The 19687-nt window shown below is 38.6% G+C and overlaps 1 protein-coding gene across 8 annotated transcripts in view; it reads right to left on the bottom strand.

Moving 5' to 3' along the window:
* RHOBTB1 (Rho related BTB domain containing 1) overlaps window positions 1-19687 on the bottom strand; it is a 113053-nt gene that overhangs the window by 39823 nt on the left and 53543 nt on the right. For 6 of the 8 annotated variants that reach the window (XM_074339479.1, XM_019731795.2, XM_019731796.2 and 3 more), the window contains one exon: window positions 17680-17730. The exons of the other annotated variants lie outside the window; for them this stretch is intronic. The gene's annotated coding sequence lies outside the window, so the exon portion shown is untranslated. The remainder of the gene's footprint in view (window positions 1-17679; window positions 17731-19687) is intronic. 8 annotated transcript variants of the gene reach the window in all.

Here is a 19687-nt window from a genome sequence, read left to right on the forward strand (position 1 = left end):
TGAACGAGACAACGTGGAGGCTGGGAAGTGAAGGACCCGGAGAGGTGGTGCAGGGTGGCTGCAGCTCTGAGTGCTGGTGCCTGCCGTGTAAGGCTGACTTAGAACTGTGGCCATGGTCTTCTGGCTGTCAAATGACCCCATCTGGCTTGATTGTCCCATAGCTGCCCATGCTGTCATTACTATCATCTCCTGGACTTGAGGTCCCGTTCCCCACCAACTCAGCTTTCTCGTTGTGTACACAGGATGATGCGTCCCACACCCTAGGCTCACAGTTTCTTCCCCTCTTCAATGCTAGTGACCTTTGCCACACTCTACTTGGGCCACTCATGCTTTTGGTCATGTGCTGGATATTGCTGTCATCCAGAAACATTTTACCTCTGAAATTTCAAATTTCAAAATCCTACCATCTTTATAGCTTATCCTAGATGGAATATGGCCACTGCAGCACCGCCCATCAGGAGATGGAATCTATTTCCCTTCTGCTTGAATTTGAGCTAGGCTTGTGACTGCTTGGCCCAACCCAAAAGAACGTGGCAGTGATGCTCTGTGAGTCCAGAGGCCCTGCACCTCCACTTTCATGCTGTTGGAAGGCTGTCCTAATGTCATCATCTAAGGAAGCTGGCCTAGCCTAGCAGAGGATGAGAATTCACAGTGAGAACACCTGAGGCAGCCCTGCGGATGGCCTCACCAAATGCCATATAGTGTGAGGCCATCTTGGATCTTGTAGCCCAGCCAACTCTCCAGGTGAATGCAGCTGTATGAGGGCGCCCAGGTGAAACCAGCCCAGGAATCACCTACAGAATGATGAGAATAGATTGTCGTTTTAAGCCACCAAGTTTTGGGGTGATTTGTTGTACAGCAGTAGTTAACTGAAACATACCTTAGGAAAATCTCCAGCACCTTGACTCCTCCATTTAAAAAAGAAAAAAATCAGCTTATAGACCCCATATGGATGGATGATCTTTTCCATCAAGTGTTGATGGATCATGCCAACTTTCCTCATAATCACCTTTAACACCTTGTACTGCGTGTTTGGTAGGCACAATAAGGGTCCCTCAAAGATGTCCATGTACTTACTTCTGGGATCTATGAATATGTTCTGTTATATGGCATGGGGCAATTAGGGTAACAGATGGAATTAAGGTTGCTAATCAGCTGACCTTACTAAGAGGAGAGTATCTTATTTATCTGGGTAGGTGCAATATAATCACAAGGGCCCTTTGCATGTGGAAGGAGGCAGAAGGTCAGAGTCAGAGAGAAATATGAAGACACTACACTGCTGGCTTTGAAGATGGAGGAAAGGGCCAAAAGCCAAAATGCAGGTGACCTCTAGAAGCTGGAAAAGGTAAGAAACAGATTCTCCTCTAGAGTCTCCAGAAAGAACACAGCCTGCTAAAACTTTGACTTTAGCCCAATGAGACCCTTTTCAGATTTTTGACCTCTAGAACTGTAAGAATAATTTGTGTTGCTTTAAGCCACTAAATTTTTGGTAATTTGTTACAGCAGCAATAGGAACTCAATATTGCATGATTTAGCACATAAAATAGCTTCCCAAATTCTAAATGTTGTTTGCTGCCTCAATGTCTTTACATATAGCGTTCCCTCTGCCAACCCTCTACCATTCCTTGTCTGCATGGCAAATTCTATTCATTTCTTAAAACCTTATTCAGATGTTACCTCCTTTAAAAAGCTTTTCTAAAACCCTGTTTCCATGCAGACTAATTTTCTTTCTTCTCTGTACCAATAAATGGGTATAGGAGAAGCAATCAGAAAGACAAACACACATACAGACTCATACTATCCTATATTAGCAAATCATGGAATGGAAGTTTGTGAACTTTTTATTTTTCCTTCAAAGTGCCCATTTTATGCACTTAATGAATCCTCAAGTTTTCTGGGGTGCTGCTAGGTACTGACATGCTTGGTATATATGACTATGCAATGTCCCTCTTCTGTCAAGCTTTCTCTGACTACGCTCTCTGGTCCACAGGTCCCCTAATTAGTGACTCTCTGCTAGGGCCAACCATGGGCAAAACACTGACATAGCCAGATGTGACCTTAGCTGCCCTGGTCTCCTCTTCAAATCATTTCCCTTCCTACGGTGGTATCCCACCCCCACCTTTAGTCCTTGACAAAATGGCCTTCATGATGTCCTGTTCCTCTCTTAAGAAAGAGGCTCACAGGAAGTGTCTTGTACACTCACTCCCTCAATCGCACTATGGCTAGATAATGGTCAAAGAGTCCTGTCCCCATAATTCAGTAATTCAGGGGCACGGTGGCTGATGAAACAAAATATTCCTGCTTGCTCCGGAGAGGAGCACTTCAGTATAGGAACATTATTTGAATTCAGGTGAGGGTGCAAGTCTCTTCTAACATTAGAATTCAGGTATTAGGGAGGGTGGGCAGATTAATTGTCTCCTAATTGCTCTGAAATCATCCCACCATCGAAATATCGAAATATGTCACTTCTTACCATCATTTTGGCTTTGTTTCTTGTTATATTTGCTGTTTTAATCAGAGCATGGTGAACGATCTGCTTAAAGACAAAAATCTAAGACCCAGACAGGGGCCTTTGCACTTTTAGCCCCATTTGGCTGTTCATAGGGAGTTTGAACAATGTTATTGCACAGCCACTAAATCTTCTTGTCCTTTAGAAAAGTATATGATCTGAACATTAAGAAATAATTTAACTTGGTCGTTAAAAATACTAGTGGAACCAATTTTGGTGTATTTGAAGAGTTAGCTCTGAAAGAAAAACGGAGAAGTTTATATTATGGACAGAAACAAAAGGGAAATGTGAAGCGTTGCATAATCACTATACTCAACAGCCAAGTTTCAACTGTGCAGATTTCATTATCCTGAGCTCTTAATCACCAGTCCTAGGCAGGCAGGAACTGCTTTATGCATAATACAAACATCTCAGCTGGAATGGAGAATGGGTCCAGAGCTGGGAAAGAGACGGGCTGGGCTCCCCGAAATCAAAACTTCACAGAAATACAGTTCCAGGATAAAACAGCCTTTCATCATTCAAATCAACACTTTTTTTGTTTGTTTGTTTTCAATTGCACGTCTTGATTAAAACAGAAAAGAGAAGAGATTAAGTAACAGAAAGGACCCTGCATAGAAGCTCAGGAATACAAATAATACAGAGGCACTTTTTCTAAACATCCAGTCATTCTCCTGCCAGAGCCCTGTGATAATGGAAACCTACACAAGATCATGTTCTCCTTTTTTTTTTTTAAACTCAGGGTCAGTAGGGGAGGTGAGCCAGGATTAGAAATAAACTTGCTATCTATCCACTGCCCTGAATAAATGCTGCCCCAGTTGAAAAATAAAGAACAGATAAAACATTATCTTAAAAGATGCCTAAAAATTCTAGAAGGGTTTCAAAACCACCACAAGTAAACTGTGTGCTATGTTCTGAACACACTGGTCTGCTTCCAGCTACATATATGCCATGTGACCTCTCCTTTGACTTTGCTTTTGCCATTACTTCTGCTCAAACAATCTTTCTCATGCCCCTGATCCAGCAGCTGGAATTGTCATCCACTTTTAGGACTCAGGCAGTTTTAATTAGTCAAAGAAATACAGCCTGAATGCTTAGTGAGTGCCAGGCCTTTGGGTGTACAGTAGTAAACAAGCCCGGTAATGGTCTTGCCCTCAGGGACCTCACAGTCAAGTGGGGAGAGACAACTAAACAGGTAGATGGAATCCTACATTTGGTAAGTTCCTTGAAGAAAAATGAAAGGGTGTTATGAGAGAAAATAATGGGTGGGAGGCTTGCAGGGAAGACAAGGGAGGCCTCTCTGAGGAAGCCCCATTTTCCTGCTCTCTGAACAATGAGAAGGGCCCAGTCATGGAATGGGAAAGGAAGCAGGCCGGGAAAAGATAGCATCAGGGAAACTGGTGAGGGGGAAGGTTAGAAAGGCAGGCAGGGGCCAGATCGTACATGACCTTTTAGGCCACAGTCAGGGGTTTGGATGTTATTCTAAATGAGAATAAATGCATACAAATAAATGGATTTATTCTCACTTCAGTGAGAAGCCACGGAAGTGCTGTAGGCAGAGGAATACCAGGTTCTGATTTGCTTTTTAAAACTATCACTGATATCCCCGATTGCTGTGTGGAGAACATGCTGTAGGAAATGTGAGCGATGGCAGAAGGACCAGTTAGAAGGATCCCACGTTCTCTGGGAGAGAAAGGGTGGAAGCTTGGACCAGGGTGGAATCAGCAGAGATGGAGCGAGTAGACAGACGCAAGTGACATTTTTGGGAGAAGGTGCACTGAAAACACGCTTCCTTCATACTGTCTCCTAGGGTGTGTATCGAATTTCAATTTGTAATATTGACAATTATGCTTATATGAATATCACTTTCATGTCTCCAGGATTATAAATTTTTGACAACAGAGAATGTTACTCATCTTTAAATCCTCAAGCTTTTCACAGTGCCTTGGCCAAACGCGGCTTTCAATAGATATTCGTTAAAGAGAATATGAAAGCATAGCCATTCCACCTTCCTTAGGAAAACTTCTCCCTGGGGCTGGCAGAGAACTTACACTCGGCTATCTCTGATGCCTGATCATTAAGTCCATGGCCTCGAAAGCAGCAGCATGTGCTAAGCCTGCAGTCGGCGAGAGGAACACCTTGAGAGACATCTGTGTGGCTCATCATGGGAGCGGTGTTTGACAGATGGCATCGCACCAGCCATGGCTCCCCAACAGGAAGAGCATCAGTAACTATGAGAACCACCAGGGACTAAGGACCAGGCCCCTCCTCCAAACAGGAGGGTGGGGGGTAGGGGAGAGCCCCAATATACGCAGACAGGAGTGGTTAGGTTTAGGAAAAAAAAAAAAAAGTGATCATTTATTGTACTCTAGCACCTAGAGCCAATTTATGAATCTTAACAATATTTACATATAAGGGTCTCATAAAGTTCTCATCCACTTTTATAATTTAATATCCTAATTCAAGGGATTCCTAGCCCTTTTTGATGAATCACGACTTGGCCGGAAAAGAAGGGGAGAAGGGAGGTATATGTCCCCACTGAACATAGAGAACAATTTATAATTGAAATGACAGTGAGTCTTGAATGAGGGATTTCAATCTATGCCTAAATAGAATCACATCACAGGAGGCAATTAGCTGGGCTTCAAGGCAAGACAGCATTGAAAGAACAGATGTCTTGGATCCCCCTCTACCCACATCTCACTAAAATTAACCTTATTCTACACAGATAGCAGACGCCATGACAATACCAGAAGCTCAGGATAAGGAGTAACCATACACTAAAATTTGCGAGGATTTCTGCCAAATTGACTTCTATGGAGCCAAGTGACAAAGTCTCTGAAGACCAGCAGACTGACCATTTCCACACAGAACAGAGTTTGCCTGGGAGGTAAGCAAGATGCTCTTTAGCACAGATGCCGGTGATCTGCAGTGAGGAGAGCTGGCCTGGCTTGGGATGAGGGTAGGTTGTGGAGCCACTGGAAAGCCCTTAGTAAACCAGCATACTGGCGCGAGCAAGGAGTAGCCCCAGTGGCTGCCCCTTGCTTAGAATGGACCAGATACACATCCCCGAGCACAGAAAAGACTCTTTGTTTTGTTTTTGTTTATTCCAGCCTGCTCAACCAGCCCATTTCAGTTTTGACACTACAGGAGGAGTGACATTACTGTGAGAGGGAGAGGGGGTAACAGGGTGCGATCTCTAAGACTGAGCACTAGTACATATTCAGTGATGACATTCCTCAACATTGTCCTGATCTTACCTTCCAAAGTTCTCCACCCATACTATAATGAATAGCTTTGCTTGTCCACTCAGGAACTGGGTGGGTTCCTGGGTCATTATAGAGCTCTCTATCTTGGTCTCTGACAGAGCCTAAGGTTATCCAAGCATTTGGAATATACTTCAATTTTTGGCCAGCATGAATCCTTTTTATATGAATGGAGTAAACATAGACCATTCAACATACAGTCTATTAAAAACCCTGATACATAGAAAGGATAAGCAATTAGCGAAAGACATAAAGGAAAGGTCTACTGAAGTAGATATGCTATAAGAAACAGCAGAAGAAAAATTAAAGAAAAGATATGCTCCATTTACTTGATCATGCAAAAAAAGATAGTTTGAGCATAAAAACTAACAGCAGATGAGGCTATAAGTAGGCAGATTACTTACTCTCTCTAAGCCTTTATTTCTTTCTCTGTAAACCGGGGATAATTTCTTCCCACACTGGGTTGTTGTGAAGATTAAATTAGATAATGCTTGTAAAATACTTTAATCACTGTGCCTGCCATCAAGAGTATGCTCAATAAGTCGTACCTATTAAGATTGTCAATATTTAAAATTATGTTTACGTTGAGCTTGTAATAATATAGAGAAATGCTAATGTTATACTATTAAGGGGAAAGTGCAGGATAGTAATCTGAAATATAGTTGATGAAAACTAAATAAAATAAACAACTATGTGTAATTCTAATAAAATTGGGCCTTTCTCAGTCTCACACTTGAAGTACCATCTTAGCACAATGACACATCTGACTTTTAGAAAACCCTGAAAACCATACGGGTATTTAACCATAGAGAGGTGTGGTTTACATAATGTCTCCGTATCTTGCAGCAAAACTCCTAAGAAGAGTTCCACCTCTCGTGGCAACCGCTCAAATCTGTCTGACTCTCAGGACCCCACATCTTTTCCCTTCAGCTGCTCCTTCCCCTCTTACAGTATCAGCCATTGCTCTCTGCTTCTCTTAGTTGCATTTCTATCCATTGTTCCCCTCCACCAATTAAATGGCTCTTCCTTGGGACCCACCCCTTTTTTTTCTGGGAGTGGGGAATGGGTGAGCATCAATATGTGAATGTTTATAATTTAATAATTGTGTCTCTGTCATCTGAAGAGAAGCAACAGCAATCTTTTCTTCCTGCAACAATATATGGAGAAAAAATGGAAGAAAGACACAAAACAAATAACAGTGATTGTTGCTGGGTAATGGGGCTATAACTGGTTGCCATTTTTCTACTTTCCTTTGGTTTCCAAATTTTTTACAGTGAAACTATATTACCTTTCTTTGGAAAATTGACATAAAATTCACAAGCCATAAAACTCACCCTTTTAAAGTGTACAGTTCAGGGGGGGTTATTATATTTACAAAGTTGTACAACCATTTCCACTATCTAACTCTAGAACATTTTCATTATCCAAAAAAAGAAACCTTGTGTCTGTTAGCAATCATTTCCAATCCCTCCACCTCCCAGCTCTGGAAACCACTAATTTACTTTCTGTCTCGATGGATTTGCCAATTCTGGACATTTCTTATAAATGGAATCATACAATATGTAGCCTGTTGTGTCTGTCTTCTACTCAGCCTGTGTTCAAGTTCATCTACATTGCACATATATCAGTATTTCATTACTTTTTATGGCTGAATATTCTTAGATGTATTACTTCTATAATGGGAAAAATATTTTAGCATTTAAAAAGAGTAATGAGTGTGTAAGAATAACCCTTACTTGTTACTTCTCCTAAGAGTACACTGATGTAACCCAATAATAATAAATGACTTTGATGATCTATATATTATTTTTAAAAACCATATATTTACAAAGTATAGTGAGCTTGTTAAACCTGTCTTTTTCTGACTCAAACTCTCAACTGAAAAACAACAACATAGGAATCTAAATGATATCTTACTGAGTATCAGACAGAAATCGAACCATGTAGAAAGACAGCTGTGGACACACAGGATACACACATACAATTTTATCTCAAACAGAAGATGAAAAATTCTTGGCTTTTACATTTTGAGTGTTCAAAGGGAATACTTATAGTAACTGAAATGAGCAATTTTAAGAAATCATTTGGAAACATAGCACATGAATTATCCTGTGACAATCAATTATGGTTAAGATATTTTAAGCTTGGATCAATATAGTATAATTCAGCTTTACATTCATTAAGAAGAAAGAAATTCCAAATTTGCCTGTGTGCATTCCGTATATGTATGTGTGTACCCACCAATCACAAAAACATAAATGTTGACGCACATTCAGTGCAGGAATTTATGTTATAATCTTTACTTGGAAAGGCAGAGTCTACATAATTTCAGTTACAAGGGAGATAGGTTGATCAAAGCTGACTGGAACTAACTCGTATAAAGTAAGGGTTCAGTGAAAAATCAAATTCTATAAATGAATGACTTACTTAGGGCATAGCATTTGAAGCATTTTAAACACACTGAAGGTACAGTGGGTAGTGAACAGAAGCAGAAGGTTTGTGGTATTCTTCATCTACGTGCTAGTCACAGCTATGCTGTTTGCAAAACTTCAGCAGACTGTACACTTGTGATCTTTACACATTTCTCTATGTATATTATACTTCAATAATTTTTTAAAGTTTAAAAAAATAAAGCAACAAAAGACCCTACACATTGATTTTGGAGGGCCTGTAGTCCTCATGTGGGTAAGCCCTAGCTAAGGGCTGGATCAGGAATTAATAACTAAAATATTTGTCAAGTCTTTAAAGAGTTAAAGTTGTAAGTGCTTGTTTGAGAAAGCTAATAACTAGTCTGCTGAATAGACACGCTTAAAAATCCATCGTTATGAAGAAAAGTCTCTATAGTGTTTTGTAGCAACTTGTACATTGAAAGCATTCTCTGAAGATGTCAATGGGTCAGCTTTTGTAGTACCAGAGAGACCACTTGCTGTGAAACCTTCAGATATGATGGCAATCAAACAATTGCATTTAATCATTTATGAGACTATAATATGCCAGGTAGGATTAGGTTATGCTCTGACTGAGGCAAATGAAGAAAGCTGTTTCCCCCCTCCAGGATGCTTAGCAAAGTTAAACTATAAATGCAAAAGTGCTGGTGGACAAAAACCAGACTTTAAAATCTCATATTTTATTTAAGCTTACTGCCTGACATCAATATATAGATTCTAGCTAGTATTTTCAGGACAGGTTCCTATACCTTCCAACTCTAGGTAGAAGTTATTACATGAAAGAGTGTACATTTTTAAAAAGCAGGATGAGGAACTATTTGTGGGAGTACAAAATAAAGCCGTTATTCTGGAGTGCAACAGGCATTTAAAGGGCTTTAAAATATCCATGAATTTCATCCAATTATAAGACTTTATTCCTAGAAAAATAATTAGGGTATACAAAAAGATTCCATTAAAAAAATGTTCATCATATCACTGTGGAAACAAAATACTGGAAACAATTTTAGAAATACAACCACAGCAGATTGGTTAAAAAACAACAACAATAAATGTCCATATAATGGGAGAGTATATAGCCATGAAAAATGATTTATAGGAGTTCATTTATTGTTGTAGTTAGATGTTCATGGGAAATCATTAAAGAAAAAAGATTACCAAAAAAAGTACAGAGCAACACCATTCCTTAAAAATTATGTGCCTAAATATACACAGAAACATTTGGCACAGATACATTAAAATATTAATGCCAACTAGGATTATAACTGATTTTAATTTTTTTTCTGATCTACATATTCCATCTTTTCTATAATGAACACACGTTCTTTTATAACAAATAAGTAATTACAAAAAAGTGAGAGAGGGGAAGCAGGAAAACCAAGGACTAGAATATTCTTCTTTCATTATGCAGAATGAATGTCTACTCTTGACCTTCTCTCTGCATATCCTGAGAGCTTTATGTGAAGTGCCTTTCATATGGTAGGAAAAAGCCCTGCTGCTTCTGGAAACTTTCTTTCAATTCTGAGCAGCCATCCCACTTATCATCAATATCATCTTGGAGCCCGGGGTCATTCAGCTTCCTTGACTTCCATCAAAGACTCTAGTATCTCAATAGGCACAAACACAAAAAACTACACAGCCACTTGACCTAGAACAATGCAGCAAGGATACACCTGTTGATGTAGGAACAAGCCAATGGGAATACCTCTCACTAATCTTTTTAGATCAAGTCATCAAACTTTCACAGATTTCAATTCCTTTTCAGAAGAGAGTCCTTGGTCTACTTCAGACAAATAGATTTTTAAGAATATTAGAATCTGAAATATTCTAAGGGTTCACTGCTGATTTTTGTTTCATACACACAAAGGGAAACAATTCCCCTTCCTTGACATCTCTTTCCAAGAGCTTTAATGATCTGCCAAATCTAGCCTTGGCTGAATCTCTACCATGCCTATTATTCCTCCATGCTACTGATGGGAGGCCACATCTCACCCCCATTTAGCGTGCACAAGGGCAGATGTCTTGATAAAAGGGCATTGGTGGACCTATACCGAAAAGAGCCAGGAGAACCTACTGAATTTACTGAATGGAAGCACTCACCTTCATGGCTTATGGTACTAAAAAGTACATTCACACAAAAGCATCAATAGTGTTGGTCATATGATATGAGAAATAGAAAAAAGGAGAAGAAGTTGTAGAGAAGGCAGTCAAAAGACCAGCTGCTCATTAGAATCACTGGGGGATTTGTTTTGTTGTGTCTTTTGCTGTCTGTACAAGAATGTTCTTGGCAGCATTATTCAGAATAGCCAACAACTGGAAACAACCCATCAATAGTAGAAATGATAAATGAAAAAGAAATTGAAGTTTATTTACACAGTGGAACACTATACAGCACTAAAAATGAATGGACTACTGCTACATACATCTCACAAACATAATATTGTGAGGGAAAAGCCAGACACAAAAGAGATTTCATTTACATAACAGCTCAAAATCAGGCAAAACTAATCTATGGTATTAGAAGTCAAGATAGCGGTTATTTCAGTTGTGTAGTAACTGGACAGGGGCTTAATAAGAACTTTCTGGGTGCTGGTGATGTTCTGTTTCTGTATGTAAGTGCTGGTTATGTGGTTATGTTCAGATCATGAAAATTCCTTAAGTCATATACTTATGATTTGTGTGTTTTTGTTTAAAAAAGATGCACTTCAAGCAAATGTTTTAAATTCAGATTCCTGGGTCCTAATGCAGACCTACTGAGACGGTAGGCTATACATTTCCTGGTGTGTTCCAATGTGTAGCAAAGGTTGGGAATCATGGACCAGTGGTCTGTATCTAGTGATGTGCTGGAGCCAGTCCTGATCAGCCCGTGAGAACCAACTGTTAAATTTCTAGGGTTTTTGCACACCTGTTAAAATAGGGTCAATATTAAAAATTAGATTATATAAAGTTTTGATTAAATAAATTATACTAAAAGCAAAGGTACAAAACTCATAATTTTCTATGTATTTTACTACATTTTACCATTATCTACGTTTTTGAGGTTATTGACACCAATTTTCTCTGTGTGGTGCAACTACTATACAGTAGTGTGCTACAATGTGCTACTGTGCCATCTCTTTCCAGCTTTACGCTCAGTCACAAGGAGAGCTTGAAATTGGCAATAGTGGGAGTATTTACACCACACAAATTGGCAACCACTACACAACAGTTTCATCGTTCTGTTAATTATCTTGACCTACGAAAATGATTAAAAATGTTAATACTGTAGATTAAATTTAAAAGCGTGTTATATGTATAGCTGTTACATTGTGAAAAGCACACTTAAGGAAATCTACTTATAGTATTTGAAAGTTATTATCTGGTTCAGCAAAAGTCATTTATATCTTTGATAAATGAATGCGGTTCTGACATATGTCTTTGCTGCTTCACTTTTGTCTCACTCATTAACATAAAGGAAAATATCAGCCAACATTTATATGGGAATTAACCCCTTCATCAATTGTGACACAGGTAGGCTATGGATAGAAGAGTTCAGGAAAAAGCAGCAAGCATTCTGTGAAACCCAATTGGCTATATGGGATTTACAATAAAGAGTATTATATATTTTATTATTATTTGTAAATTGTATGCTACACACATTCCTTATGTCAGTAAAGTTTCTAATCAACCTATGTATGCACATAAATGCATTCTTTTTTTCCAGAGAGCTAGTTGATTAGCCAGTACAATTCTGTCTACATTCCTTCCATGTTTAAGATTCCATGAGTCTCTATTAAGAAACAAGCAAACAAAATAAGGTGGGAGTCTTATGGCGTATAAGACATGAGTGTCAGCGTAGGATATAGTAACAACTATCCTTTAGAACCTCACCACGCAAAATGTGGTCGTCAGACCAGTGGTGGGGGCATCAATGGTGCAGCTTGTGAGAAATGCATAATCACAGGTTTTACCCCTGAACTCCTGAGTCAGAATTTGCATTTTATCAAGATGCCCATGTGATTTGTATACACATTAAAGTTTGAGAAGCACTGTTTTAGAAATAAACTCCTTGGTAGGAACTGAAACTTATTGAACCAATCCGAGATTAGTAATAAGGTTAGGGACAATCTAGCAATGCATGATCTTTAAACATTTCAAACCAGTTTAGCCACTTCATAGCATAGGGGAAAATATATAATCGCTACCCCTACACCTTAAAGATATATAATTAAATATATAATTGCTACCCCTAGACTTTAAAGGACACATATTTCGCAATTTGCATTTGTCAAATATTGAAAGGGAAACTGGACCACTAGGAAAATAAAGGCTATTCTACGCCACTTGGATTATTAATTTAAAAAGGGAAACAATATACAAGAAAGAAAAAAAATCACAAAAGTAGCTTTCCTCTATGTCTGTGATGAACAGGACATGTTGCCAAAGACTTAGTTCCAAAAATTCAAAGCAGAGCAGCCAGTGCCACATGACAAAGTGTGGCAGCTGGGGACAGCAGTGTGACGAAACACTTCCCAGAGATGTAATTTAGCCCAGGGTAGTTATCAAGTGCTGAGGGTGAAAGGGGGAAATTGTAGTGCTTATGCTTTTCCTACCAATATACCAGTCAGAACAACAGGACAAAAAGAAAAAACAGCTGATGCACGGAAAATACTCAATGCTAGAGTTAATTGAAGTGATGGTAGGAAAAGTGTCTCATATTTTGAAATTGAAAGCAAAAAGGTTCTATTGGCAATAATATTCTCTGGAAATATTTCTTAGTTATTTAGTTGAAAATATTGTAGTTGCTCTGAGATGCAAAGGTCTATGTGGAAAACACATCAGATACTTAGTGTCCTGATGGAAATAAGAGCCGCAGATCTGCAAAAGGAGCTTGGTTTGAGTTTGTGGCAGAAACTGGAACAGTAAGATAATTCAAGTAAACTTTGGTAACCCTAGAATGTGAAGAAAACAAATGTAATTGCGACCAGGCCACTGGTACCCAGCAAAACTATCGGGCCTGTTTTAGCTCAAGAAAAAAGTTTACTATAACTATCCCTTGCAATATCAGAATTTAAATGACTCTAGTACATTCAGAGGTAAAATGATATGACTGCCCTAATGTGTTTTAACATTTTCCCTTGAAATAACCTAGGAAAACTAAGAAGAGAATGAACCCTTATTGAGAACCTACTACAGTGTTTTGCTGAAAATAAGACCTAACTGGAAAATAAGCTCTAGCATGATTTTTCAGGATGACATCCCCTGAACATAAGCCCTAATGAGTCTTTTGGAGCAAAACTTAATATAAGACCTGGTCATATTTTCAGGGAAACACGGTATGGACTTGACATGTGTGATTTCATAACGTCCTCATAATTCTCTGGGAGAAGTGATACTGCCCCCATTTTACAGATTAGCAAAATGAAGTGCAAAGAAGTATTTCACCCATGTCACGTAGGTTAAGAAAAAGCTGGAGCTCCACAGACAAAATTGAAAAGCTCCCTACTTGATTAAAAGAGATTACTCAACACAAACAGCTTGGAAGGGATCAGAGTACGGGGTTGTTATGTTCTGAAGGAGAGGAAAGGCCTGTTCTATATCTGCGTCAATGACAATAAGTGAAGCTTCTCCTAGTACCCAACTTATCTTTACAGTGCTGGATCCTCTTATCACCCATTTCTGGATGTATCTTAGGTTTTAGAAGTATTTCATACTTGATAGTTGTAATTGTGGCAAAGTTGGAGGGGTTAGAAGACTTGGCACTTTTCAGGCAGTGTTATGTAATAGAACCGAGCTGTGGGCTGAGAATTGGAAACCTGGGTTCAGTTCCAGATGTGTCACTTATAAACTATGAGAGCAGATGAGTTATACCACTTCTCCGGGTGGCAGTTTTTTTTTAACCTACATGAGGCTGGATTAAGTATCCTTAAGAACCTTTCTGGACACATGATTCAACCCTCCATGACTCAATGGTTTAAGATTATGACTTCCATCAAAATATATTAGAAATGACCTGAAGCGTTAACAAATCTGTCCAGGCAGGCCTGCTATGTGGTTCAAGTTACATGAAAAAAAATTTTTTTTAAATCACAAGAATAATTATTTAACTCCTATACTCTACCATCTGCAAGAATAACCTGGAATGAAATGATACAGTGTGGTTTTTTTCCCTAGGCATTCCTTTAAAACGAATATATATATATATATATATATATATATATATATATACACACACACACATATATATGTATATATGTATGTATATCTATATATCTATATCTATATATCTATGTATCTATATATCTATATATATATCTATAGATCTATGTCTACATATCTATATCTATATCTATATCTATACACACACACACACACACACACACACACACACACACACAAGTTCTTAGACAGATCTGGGTGCAAACCCAAATTCTAACTCCTATTAACTTTTTGACTTAATGTATCTGAGTTCCATTTTTCGCTTCTGTAGTATTGGAATTGATAATGAACATTAGCTGTAATGCAGTAAAGTGTCTGTATCTAGTAGGAACCGGTCAATGTTACTCCAGCGGTCATTAGGAATTTAAACTATGATTGGTTAACAGTTCAAAGGACATTTCTCCAGAGGGACGGAACCTGAGATGGTAACCTCATTAGCACTGGGAACTTGTCATTAACTGTGCCTATGCAATAAATAAACTCAGGTGCAGAATGGAGAAATGTAATTGCTTTTTCTGGACCTATGGGCATCTCTCTCTTTCTTTACAAAACTTTCTAATTCACCCCTTAGTGGATAAAACCTTAGGAAAGACATTCCAATGTACTTGACAGGATAGTTGGAGGGACTATTTGAGGACCAGAGTGTCCCTGGACATATGGAAAAAGTGGCTATCATACCCACATTTGATTTCAGTGTTTTCATTTGTCCGTTGCCCATTTCCTGCCCTATGTGCACAGGAACAAAAGATTCCAGGAAGAGGAGGAGGTGAACTTTCTTTGTTTATAAACTAAAAAACAAACAAACAATTCTGATGCTGACATATAAATAACCAATCCATACATATCCCATTCATTTGAGTGACTGCTTTTGTCCTCTCCACCAAAGCTTTCCCTTTCTCTCCGCTCACTACCCACTACTCACACTCTTCTACTTTCTTGCCCCTTTCTACATACACTACGTTTTGTGACTTATTTTTCCTTCCTTTTCCAAGTTTGTTTTTTTATGTGTGTGTGTGTGTGTGTGTGTGTGTGTGTGTGTGTGTGTGTGTTTTGAGGTTGGTAGGAAGCCTGGGTGGAGAAAAGAATCTGAACACCTGTACTCTTTGAAACCTATTATGTGAAGCCCAAGTGATGCCTTCAAATAATGAGATTGAACTGCCTGTTTTCTAAAAGAAAGACCAACAGAAAGATTTAAAAAAAAAAATCCTACTTTCTACAGTTAAATTTCCTGAGCAAAAAAACAGTGAAATGTTAAATGTTTCCAGCCATGTTTTGAGATAGCCAAGCATATTAACCAATGCCTTCTGAAGTTTAAAAGGGCAAGGAAGTGACTGCTAATTAAAATATTAGTAGAGATACCATATGGATTCTAAGGTCTGTTTGGTGCTAACATGATGTGATTCAGAGTATAATTTTACTCATTAAGTAATTATAGGCTATGGTTGCTTTATTGACATACTTATGACATACCGTTTTCACAGCTAACCAAATGTCAGCTGATGCTGAGATCTTAACCTGTAATGGGATCTTCCCAGTATCACAGTTCTCTTATGATCTATTTTGTAATGATACACTATATAACAACTTTTACTGGACAAAGCTGTGATAGGAAAGCTTATAACAACCCCTTAAATGCTTAAAAGTATCTCAACTAATTAAACTTTTAGGGCTATTAGCTGGAGTTGATGGTGTCAGTACATTAAAAAAAAAGATGACATATTAAGGTTTTCTTTAGTAATCTGTTCCCCATTTTACTTTTTATAATAATTATCCCTTTGTATAATACTCCCAAGAAGGATTAACAACTGTTACAAATTCTACAAAAAGTAAGGAAGAGAAGGAAGAAAAGCTATCAATCCAGGCCAAAAATAAAAAGAAAAAGAAAAATGTCCTAGTCTTTAACTATTGGCCATTTTCAAGACTTTGGTTGGGATTTATCTACTATGTATCCAAATCTATTACATGGCACATTTCAGACAAATTGAGTTTCCAAAAGGAATACAGTACTTTTAAACATACTGCCAAATCGTAATGCTTTCTCAAAGATGCTGTGCGGATTCAAATAGTTCACAATTTTGTTACAATCCTTTTGAAGCAATAACGCCTTTGAGTTTGAGATACTGTAATTTATTGGTTCAAGATGACTGTATAATCTCTCCCTGTTCCTTGAAATTCTACATTCGGCCCTTTCTTTAATTCTTACCCATTTATCACCTATTCAGATAAAATATGTACTGAAAATCATGGAATTACAAAGTAATCCCACAGAGTGGAAAATGCTGAACTTCTCCTAAATGCATCATTGACCTCCCATTCAGCCTTTTGGTATGTATGATCTTGATTTATTTGCCAATTTTTCACATATGGATATTTACTATCTTGTCTTTTAAATCTGTTTGTAAGATCCTTAAGACCAGAGAGCCGTTTGACAAAACTTTTCTTAAATCTTTGACCATGTCATGCTAGAAAGTACACATGAATACATATTATGTCAGAGTTTTATTTAAAATAAAATTTATTCTTTTGCAACTGCTGGGTAATTGAATGCTATTATATGAGCTGTAATTACCAAGTTATCTTAGGTAAATCACTTAACCTTTCTTGGCCCATTTCCCTACTGGAGAAGAATTTTTCAACTAGAGATTTTAGGTTTTAGAGTAAGACAGAACTATTAGTTTTTTAAGTCCTATTTCTTCCACTTACTAGAACTAAGAATTGAACATAATATCTTACCTCTCTGAATTTCCAATTCCTCATCTGTTGTTTGGGGATCAAGAGAGGGGTTTTATCTCACAGGTTTTTGTTTTTTTGTTTTTTTAGATGCAGAGTGAGAACATAAATGTAAAGAATGCAGTACATTCCCTGAACTTCAGTTCATGCTCAAAAATGTCAACTATTATTATATCAAGTTTTTCTAGCTCTAGAGTGCTAAGATTAGGATAGAAGTACAACTTTAATTATCAAGCACCCAGATCTCCAGTATCCTCAGCTTTTCAGGTACCAATTTGATCCCCTTCCCCCCAAAAAAGTCTTATAAAGGACAAACTGATTCAAGGTCCATTTTAGTGCTGTTTTACCAAATAGAGTAAATAGAATAATTTTAATAATCATGGAATGTATGAGCTTCATAATTAAGTCCATAAAAAATGACAAAGACAAATTGTGTTAAGACAAATGACTATGAAACCTATTCTAAAATGCATGCTCAGAATTAGACATAAGATGTCATTAACCTGCGGTCATGGGTTTGCATAAAGACACTAACCTGGCTTCCTGGAAGTGAAGAACAGAATACACTGCTCACGGTTGGACTTACCTACATAAAAGAGAGAAATACTTGTAAATCCTGCTGCTTGCCAGAAGCACACGGGGAGCTACTAACATTTTCAACATATATTGTTTTCAACCCGCTTTACTTTTGCTAAGTGCTAGTGCTAGATTGGCATTTCTTTGGGTCAAATAAATTCTGAAATAGCTAGGTTAACATTTTGTAGCATTTGTGAAAATACATGTCTGAGCATTTGGGATGTTACAAAAAAAAAAAAAAAAAAAAAAAGGATTTGGCCACAAACCCAAGGATGGGAACAAGAAAAATCCTAAAGGCATTTTATAATACAGCAGTCATAGAAGCAGACATACTATTCCTCCAAAATAACATTTTTGTACAATATTATCATAAGCAAAAGACCAAACGGTTCTGGTTTATTTTCTATTATATTTGAATAGTTCATACGCTGTGTTATTGAGTCAATGACATCAAACTACCTGCGATTCTATTTCTACCTCTTGATCACACACAACCTTATGTAGTTCAGTTTACATTACCTTCAAAATTTGGGAAAATAACAATCAACGGGCAATTTTAGAAAACTATCGACCATGATTTTATTGCTTCCTAATGCTTTTTTGGTCTTCCACATTGGGACGAACTGGTTAAACCCCTTTCCCCCTAATATGTCCAAATATAATCCTGGAATCTCAGAGGAAACCTTGTTTAGTAGAATAATTTACTGCCCACTCCACCTGCAGAGTAGTATGCAGACATTATTTATATTGAAAAGAACTTGTGTTTATTTTCTAGCAACCAGTGACTCTCTGAGGCATATATAAAGTTATTGGCAATGAAACATAATTCCAAATTTCTAAAGAGTGTTGTAAACAAACTTAGTGTTTGTTTAGAAAAACTTAGAACTTGCCTGAGAGCAAACAAACACAGCCTATTGACTATTTATATCTGCTGATAGAGAGAGAACATTATACAAAGATGAAAACTACTGATAACAGTATTTTTGCCGTTTAGAGAGGATACACAATACAGTGTAGAATATACAGCACAGCCAGGTTGGGGTTGGGGGAGCCCCAAACTAGTGAAACTTCAAGTTGAGCATCTGGCTGGAGTCCAAGAGCTGTGTGAACAGCACAGGTTGGGGGAAGTTCAAAGTCAAAGCGCCTCTTCTGGTCTTCCTAGATCTTCCTAGGAAGGTCTGGGTGGCTTTGTGTATATATCAACCTTCATGCATTTCCCCCACCAGCAAATGTGTACAGTCAGCTCGAAAGGCACAGCTTGTGTGCTGACGTGCAAAGCCAAGTCAAAACCCTGTGCTTGGCGCTCCCTTCTAACTTTCTGGCTTGTCCAAGTCTAAATATTGACATTGCTCCTCAGTTGAGATGTTTGATACTGCTGAGGATAGAAACAGCACAGCTAACAGTAGGATCTAATATATTTTTACATAGTTGTGCCTTCCTTCCACTTCTTTTTTTGGAGACGAGGTTGGATTCCCTTGTCTGCACACCTCCCCCTACCCCCACCCCACTGTTCTTCCCCAAAACTGAGCACACGGAGACAAGGTAAGGTGTTTTGCAAGCCCCTCACGGCAGCTCCTACTGTTGCCACAGCAACTCACAACAGACTCCGTAGACACTAGGTTGGGGGTGGGAAGCGCCAAACTGCGGGTTGACCAGTCAACTCTCATGGGGGTGCAAGCTCCAAAGGGACTAGCGTATCCCCCCACCCCCTTCAGGGCCTCCGGCTCCCTGCTACTGTCCTTGCAAAGAATACAGCCCTCTTGTCAGCGCAGCACCACCCCCTCCCTGGAGCAGCCAGCCTGCTAAGGGTGCCTGTTGTTCGTTTTCTCAGCTCCAAGTTAGGGGTGCGGCTGTGCGGGCGCTCCTAGAAATCTCTTCTGTTTGCCTCTGATGTGAGGGTTCCCGGCCTTGCGGAGAGGCGAGGGCGCCTCCTATGGTACTGGGTCCCACAACTCTCTCTCGGGACG

The sequence above is a fragment of the Rhinolophus sinicus genome, linkage group LG07 (assembly GCF_036562045.2).
Source record: "Rhinolophus sinicus isolate RSC01 linkage group LG07, ASM3656204v1, whole genome shotgun sequence".
Lineage (NCBI taxonomy): Eukaryota > Metazoa > Chordata > Mammalia > Chiroptera > Rhinolophidae > Rhinolophus > Rhinolophus sinicus.